The sequence below is a fragment of the Propithecus coquereli genome, unplaced genomic scaffold, assembly GCF_000956105.1.
Source record: "Propithecus coquereli isolate 6110/MARCELLA unplaced genomic scaffold, Pcoq_1.0 Scaffold354, whole genome shotgun sequence".
NCBI lineage: Eukaryota > Metazoa > Chordata > Mammalia > Primates > Indriidae > Propithecus > Propithecus coquereli.
Window position 1 is genome coordinate 89888 of NW_012149219.1, and position 7087 is coordinate 96974.

Below are 7087 nucleotides of genomic sequence, written 5' to 3' on the forward strand. Positions count from 1 at the left end.
TGAGCTACTGAGAACTGCCTTGCCCGAGGGTGCTGCCTGCAGGGGCTTCTGATGGAGACAAGGCATAAAGGCCTGCACTTGGGCCCAGAGCGGTCAACTCTGACAGCCATTCCACTCTGGAGCTCCAGTGCGGCCCGCTGAGGCTGCGAGGTCTGCACGGCACCTGCGCTTCTCCCTCTGCCCAACCCTGCTCCCTTTCCCTCCCTGCCCAAGGGTACTCCTCAGTAAATATAATAAATATTGATTTATTTAGAGAATCAATTCTCCCCGATTTGCTTTCTGGGGAACCCGAGCTGGGCTCAGGCTCCCTCCATGGCCAGCTCTGACCTCACTTTGTGCATCCCTGTGCGCTTTCGTCCATGGCCTGATTGCGACCTGGTCTCCAAAGCCGTCATCCACAGCCAGCTCTGCTCTCAGAGCCGCAGGAACACCCAGCTGCCTCCTGGCATCCCCACCAACCGTCAGCAGCACCTGGGCCTCCACCCGTTGCCCTCCCCCGTCCGGCCCCCAAGCCCACCTGCCGTACTGTACCGACAGTGGCGAGGGCGCAGCACTAGCTCCTGCTCTCGCTCCCACACCCCTCCCCTGCACTGCCACCTCGGTGGCCACACACACCACGCCCAGCTCCGGCCTGCGCTGCTGCAGCGGCATCTGACTGGTCTCCTTGCTTCTTGTTTCACCGGCTTCCAATATGTGTTTCTCACTCACTGTCGCCAGAGAGCTCTATCAAACCAATAAATCTGATCATGCTACGTCCTCTAATAAAAAATTCTTCAGTGTTGTCTGGCCCAACACTCCCGAATACACACGCAGCTACGAGTCAGCTTCATGTCTGCCCCTTCCCTCACCTGCTGACTTTACACTCAGGTGGTTCTGAATTCCAAGAGGGGGCCAGAACCCCCCACAGCGCCCCTAAGCCTGGGCCTGCCCTGGACTTTCCTGCCTGAGAGACTGTTCACTCTCAAGGTTGCCCCAACACCGCCCCCTAGGGAAGCCTTCCCTGGCCGCAGGCAGGCCAGCTGCAGCCTTGCCCGGCCTGGATGTTCACCTCCCGTAGAATAACCATTTCAGGAACGCCTTCCTGCATGCCCACCTGCCCTCTCAGGAAGCGCCTAACCATAGCGACAGGCTCTTTCATCTTCAGCCTTTGCATCCTGCAGGGCAGGCGTAAAGCAAATACTGATTGCATGGTTGAGTAGGAGTACACAGGGCCTTAGGCTCTGGTCCTGGATCCACCACTGATTAGCCCTATGCCTTTATTCTAGGTCTCTACCTTAGCTGTAAACTGATAAGATTGGCTTAGGTTGTCTCCAAGGCGCCTTGCAGAGCTGACACCCTGTGAAGATCAGATAAGAGCACAGACTGGTAAGGAGATCCCTCCATGCCACCCTGCCCTACGCCGGAGGCTGTAATTCTGCAGGGAGCCGCTGGGTGGCAGGTGGGAAGGCAGCGGGCTGGGAGCACGGTCGATTTTGCTTTCAGTCCTTGGATTCCTACCCTTAACCAGAGCCCTGGGTCAGGGACAGTCTTTTCTCGAGGCTCTGCCATTGCAGAACACAGGTGAAGCAGTGGGTCCTGTTTCCCGGGCAGCCCACAGCCCGCGAATGCAAAAGCACCCAGCAGCAGAAGGTGAAAGGCCAGTTTAAAGAGAAAAAGGGACGCTGGCCTTGGGTCTTTGATTCCTCCCTCTCCTCTTTCTGCCACCAGTGCGGGCTGTGGTGTGAATTTCATTAGGAGCCAAGATTTACAGGGATTTAGATGATGGATAAGAAAACTGCTCTGTGGGGACGACTTCTGTCAGCCTCCTTCCAGGTACAGAGAAACAAGCCTGGGTTTGTGCTGCAGCCGTCTGTATTTGGAGCTGTCCCTGGCGTTGCCCCTGGTGCCGTCGGTGAGTCATAAGAACTTCAGGGATGTTGACAGCACCGTGGAGTCACTCATGGACAAGATCCCTGGGCCTTTAATCCAAGATCGAACCCGAACTCAGTGATACGCCATGGTCAGTAATGTGGTTAGTAACAGACTGGGTTATGCGATGGTAACATTTTAACCCTGAAATGTCAACGCCCTGATGGAACAAAGCCTATTTTTAGCTCATGCTGAATGTGTAGTTTGGGGTGGGAGCAGGGGGTCGGGGGTGAGGTGGGGGACTCTGCTTCATATCATCCCTCTCAACCCAGGCTGACAGCGCCCCACCGGTCAGAGCAGCAGAAGAGGGTGCTCGAGGGTTGGGCCCGGCCTTTTTGTGTCCTGACCTACAAGTAACACGTCACGTGCACTCATAGCCCATTAGCCAGAAATGGTCACCTGTAACCACCTACCTGCAGGGGAGCTGCCAGATGTGGGGAGCAGATGGAATGTTTGAGGAACACCACTGTCCCTGCCACCATAATAAAAATTATGATTCACTGCAAGTTACTGCATCTGCCGAGCAGTGGTTCTCCAGATTTTCCACGAGGAGACCCTAAGGGCCTGGGGCCAAGAGACAGCGCCCAAAGCTGTGTTCCCCGCCCCAAGTGATAGAACTCTTTTAAGTCTTTTCTAATCGTAAGAGTATAGGATATTAATAATTCACATTCTGCTCCAAATCTGTCCCTACCGCAAACCCACCGAGCTATCTGCAACAGAACCCACGAAGTCTCCTGCCTCCGTGACTCTAGGTGACCGGTCCGCGCTCCAATCAGAAGGTAAAACCCACCCCCAGTGTGAGTTCCCATCTCCTCTCACTGTCTCAAAGGCATTGCACAAGCCACGGCTTCCTCTCTCCCTGGTGTCAGTGGGTTTTACCTTTCTACTAGACTGTTCCTGTGGGTGAACAGACATATTTTCCCATCTTGAAAAAATCCTCCTTTGACTCCACGTTCACTCTGATCACCTGCCCAGCCCGCACATGTCCGCCTCCCTCTACAGCAAACCCCCTGGCAAAGGCTTTCTGTGCGCTGTCTCCAATTCCTCTTCTCCCTTTCTGTCTAAGCTGTCACATAGCTTCCTTCCCCACACCGCACTAAACTGCTCCCACCGAGGTCACAACACTCTGGCTGTGGCCACGTCTCAGTCCCTTCCTTGCAGCGTTGGACTTGCAGGACACTACTCTGTCCTGGTGCCGGGGGCCCCTCCCCAGGCTCCTCAGCTGCCCCTTGGTCACAGCCCTGCCTCCGCTGTGGAAGTGCCCAGCGTCCCTGTTCCCCCCGCTGGGGGCTCTGCCAAGCCCATGCACACTGGTGACCCCCAGACTTGTGTCTCTGGAGCCCACCTCCTGCCTGAACTCCAGTGCATATACTCAGCTGCCCACTGACATCTCCATTTGAACGTGCTAGAAGCTTCCAACTTGTGGGCGTTTCCCCACCAAGCCTGCTTTCCCACAGCCTTCCTCATCTCAGAACGCACACCTGCATTCTTCCCAGAATTCAGCCCAGCAGCCTTGGTGTCTTCCTTAACTCCTGGTCCCAGCTGTCCTCCTCCCTCCCTCTTCCCAAGTACAGACAAAACACTTTGGCCAGCAGCCACTTTCTGTTTCACACGAAAGAACCCCTGCGCAAGTTCTAGCGCCATCCAGCCCTGGTGCAGAAGGATAAACAGGATAATCATATCCGTTTGATCCAGAGGGAAAAGCTTCCAGTGGATGGAAAGCTCACATCACAGTGATTCACAGGCAGAATCAAACTCAACAGGATTTTTTTCTGTAACTCTTCTTAAAATGTCACTACAGTTTTGTTAACCAAGGAAGCCTCAGTACAGCCCTGCCCTACCCAGAGGACAGCTGGGACGTTAGACTCTGGGCACCCTCCAAGGGGCATGGAGGAGCCATTGTGTCCTCACTCCACCCAACCCCTGTTGCTGCGGAGGCAGGGACGGCAGGAGCCCCAGTTCTACCCTCCCCTGCCCCCCGCACAGGGCCAGCCCTGGCCCCTGGCTCTGGATGAACCACAAGTGATTAATGAAAAGATTCCTCCCCAGTCAGCCCGGCTTCCCACCCGCTTGTTCTAGGAAGGGCAGCAACAAGAGCCACAGACCGAGTGAAGCAAAGCCAGAAAGGGGTTTCCAACACGAGTGTGGCTGGGCAGGTGGTCCTCACCCTGCAGACCCCTGCCCCTACGTCAGCAGCCTTCCCCTACGCTGAGCTCTGCGGCCATCTATTAACAGGACTTGATTGGCTCTCCAGACACAGGCCGCTTGTTGCAGTGGCAGGACCAGCAAACACAAAACGATGGCCAGCAACAGAGAGCAGGGCACAAAACACCACGCGGGTCAGGAGTCACTGCAGGCTGGGCAGGTAGCTGGGCCTGGGATAGGGGACCGATCAGTTAGGCGGGAAGAAGGGAAGGGGGTGCACTGGGCAAAGGGAAACAGGCGTGAGCAGAGCCCTCGGGCAGCGAGGCCCATGGGGTACAGTAGTCACATAACTGAAGAGCTTCACAGAAGCCCCAGGAGGGAGGGACCAGGACTCACATTTTCCAGCAAGGAAATGAGCACTGGGAGGCACTGAGCCGCTGAGGGATGCAGCTGAGCCTGGATCCCACACCCACAGCAGAGCCTCCTCTCCCCAGCTGGAAGACGGTCATCTGAGGGGGATGGAGGGTGGACCCACAGGGGAGCTATGGCACGCCCAGCCAAGGAGCTGAATTTAAAGGACACATAGGCTTCCAGACAAGGCCAGATGACATGCCCACAGTGGCCACCACCTCCCCCAAGCCAGCCCCCACGCAGGCCCTGCAGGTGGACAGCAGTCCCGGGGCTCTGTCACCAAAGCCAGGGGGAGTTGTGTTCTGCCCTCTCACTCTGGGTTTCTTGTGGGATACCTTGGAATCCTCAACACAACCCCAAGATTCAATATTTCAATTAAGTGTAGGTCTCAATGTGATTTTATTTTGTGACGATTAATGCTTTTTGTTTTATTTTTTTAAGAGATTAGAGTCTTGCCCTGTCGCCCAGGCTGGAGTGCAATGATGTGATCGTAGCTCACTGCAGCCTTGAACTCCTGGGCTCAAGTGATCCTCCTGCCTCAGCCTCCCCAGTAGCTGGGACCACAGGCCTGCATCACCACACCCGGCTAATATTTAAAACTTTTTTGTTGAGACAAGGTCACACTATACTGCCCAGGCTGGTCGTTAACTCCTGGGCTCAAGCGATCCTCCCGCCTCGGCCTCCCCAAGTGCTGGGATTACAGGTGTGAGCCACCACGCCTGTCCTCCTTAATGCTTTTCAGCTGAGCAAGCTCATACATATGGGAAGGAGGAATCCTTTCCCAGATGGCGTGTACCCTTATTTGGGCTGGGAAATATGTGGCTGCACATATGTGTGATCGTGAAGGGTGTCACCTGAAGGCTCTGGAACGCGCGTGTAGTGAGTACGGCGCAGTGAGACTCACCAAGGATAAGCAAAGACACACTCTGCTGTCCCACGAAAGAAGGAATTTATATCCCTGAGCCCAGAGCAGTGCCCAGTGAAGGCCACCTGGTCTTCTGTGTAGATCTTTTGATGTTTGATTAGACTCCTCGGCCTGACTTCAGAGCGTTGTGCCTGAGATACGCAATCATGGAGGGCAGCAAAACAAAAGACTGTTTCTCTCCCTCTCCCTCTTCCTCTCCCTCTCTCCTGCTGAGCCCAGTCACGTGATGCAGAAGCAGCTTCATCTGAAAGGCCTGCGTGGCTGGGAGGGGCAGGGAGGCTGGTCGCTCAGCGCGTTGCGGGGCTTTCCGATTATGCCAAAGCCCTTTCCCCGCATCGTCGCATCGGCTGCGTGAATCGTGGCCAGTTGGCAGCCCAGCCACTGGGCCTTTGGAGTCCGGACAGACTCCGAACCTCCGTCCGGCAGCAGACGGTTCTGTTCTTGGCACAAAGGAGGGCTACTTTGCCGAGAATGTGGCTGTCCGGGAGGGGCGACCGCTGTCCTTGTTTTTCCTTCCTGGCACTGAAAACAAGCACATTCACCGAATAAATAAAGCCTCGGTCAATGAAAGCAGCTGTATCTCAAGGGGAGTTGGGGAGTAAGCCAAGGAATAAATAAAAAGGCCCAGTGACAAAATGCCCCTTTCTCGGGTTCCCTCGGCAAACATTTACCGAAGCATCTGTGTGCCAGGCACGGTCCCGAGTGCTGGGAAGACACAAAGATGCCCTTGAGAACGGCGACCCCTGCCTCCCTCTGCTGGAATGGGGAGGCAGACAAGAACGCCAGCGCTGCACGGTTCCCACCCACAGTTCCACGGCGTCTCAAGGAACCAAGAACACGTGGGGTGCGTAGGCAGATATAAAGGAAAGTCAGGCAGGGGATGGACACGCCTGAAACTCTGACTTGGGTGGGCGAAGGCAATATATATAACCTAAACATTTATACTCCCGTAATATACTAAAATTAAAAAAATTTTAAAAATAAAAAAAAAGAAAGGCAAAAAGAAGCAAGACACAACAGAGCACATACTGTCAGATTCCATTTCTATAAAGTCCCCAAACCAGCAGAACTAACCTCTCAGGCTAGAGGGCCAGGCAGTGGTTACTTTACAGGGTGGGGCATGAGGAGGAAAACCCCGTGGGGGCTTCCAGAATGCGGGGAGTGTTCACAAGGACATTTGTGCACCTGGACATCTATGGTCTCAGCACTTTTGAAAATCTATACTTCAATGGCTTAAAAATCTATTTATAGGTGTTCATATGTGTGTTTGTACAGTGAATTAGAGAGTAGGACGCCCTTAAAGGCAGTTATTTTATACATGATCTTGACACAGATCATATCTAAATAATCTGGCCCCTTCAGCATTCACTCTAAATTTTAATGTGTCTTTACCAAAAAAAAAAGTCTTCCTTCTTTCTTTTTTATTTATTTATTTTTTTTGAGACAATCTTGCTCTGTCGCCCAGGCTAGAGTGCAGTGGCTTCATCATAGCTCACCACAACCTCAAACTCCTGGGCTCAAGCAATCCTCCTGCCTCAGCATCCTAAGTAGCTGGGACTACAGGCATGCGCCACCAGGCCTGGTTAATAGTTCTATTATTTTTTGTAGAGATGTGGTCTCACTCTTGCTCAGGCTGGTCTCAAACTCCTGGCCTCAAGCAATTCTCTCACCTCGGCCTCCCAAAGTGCTAGGATTACA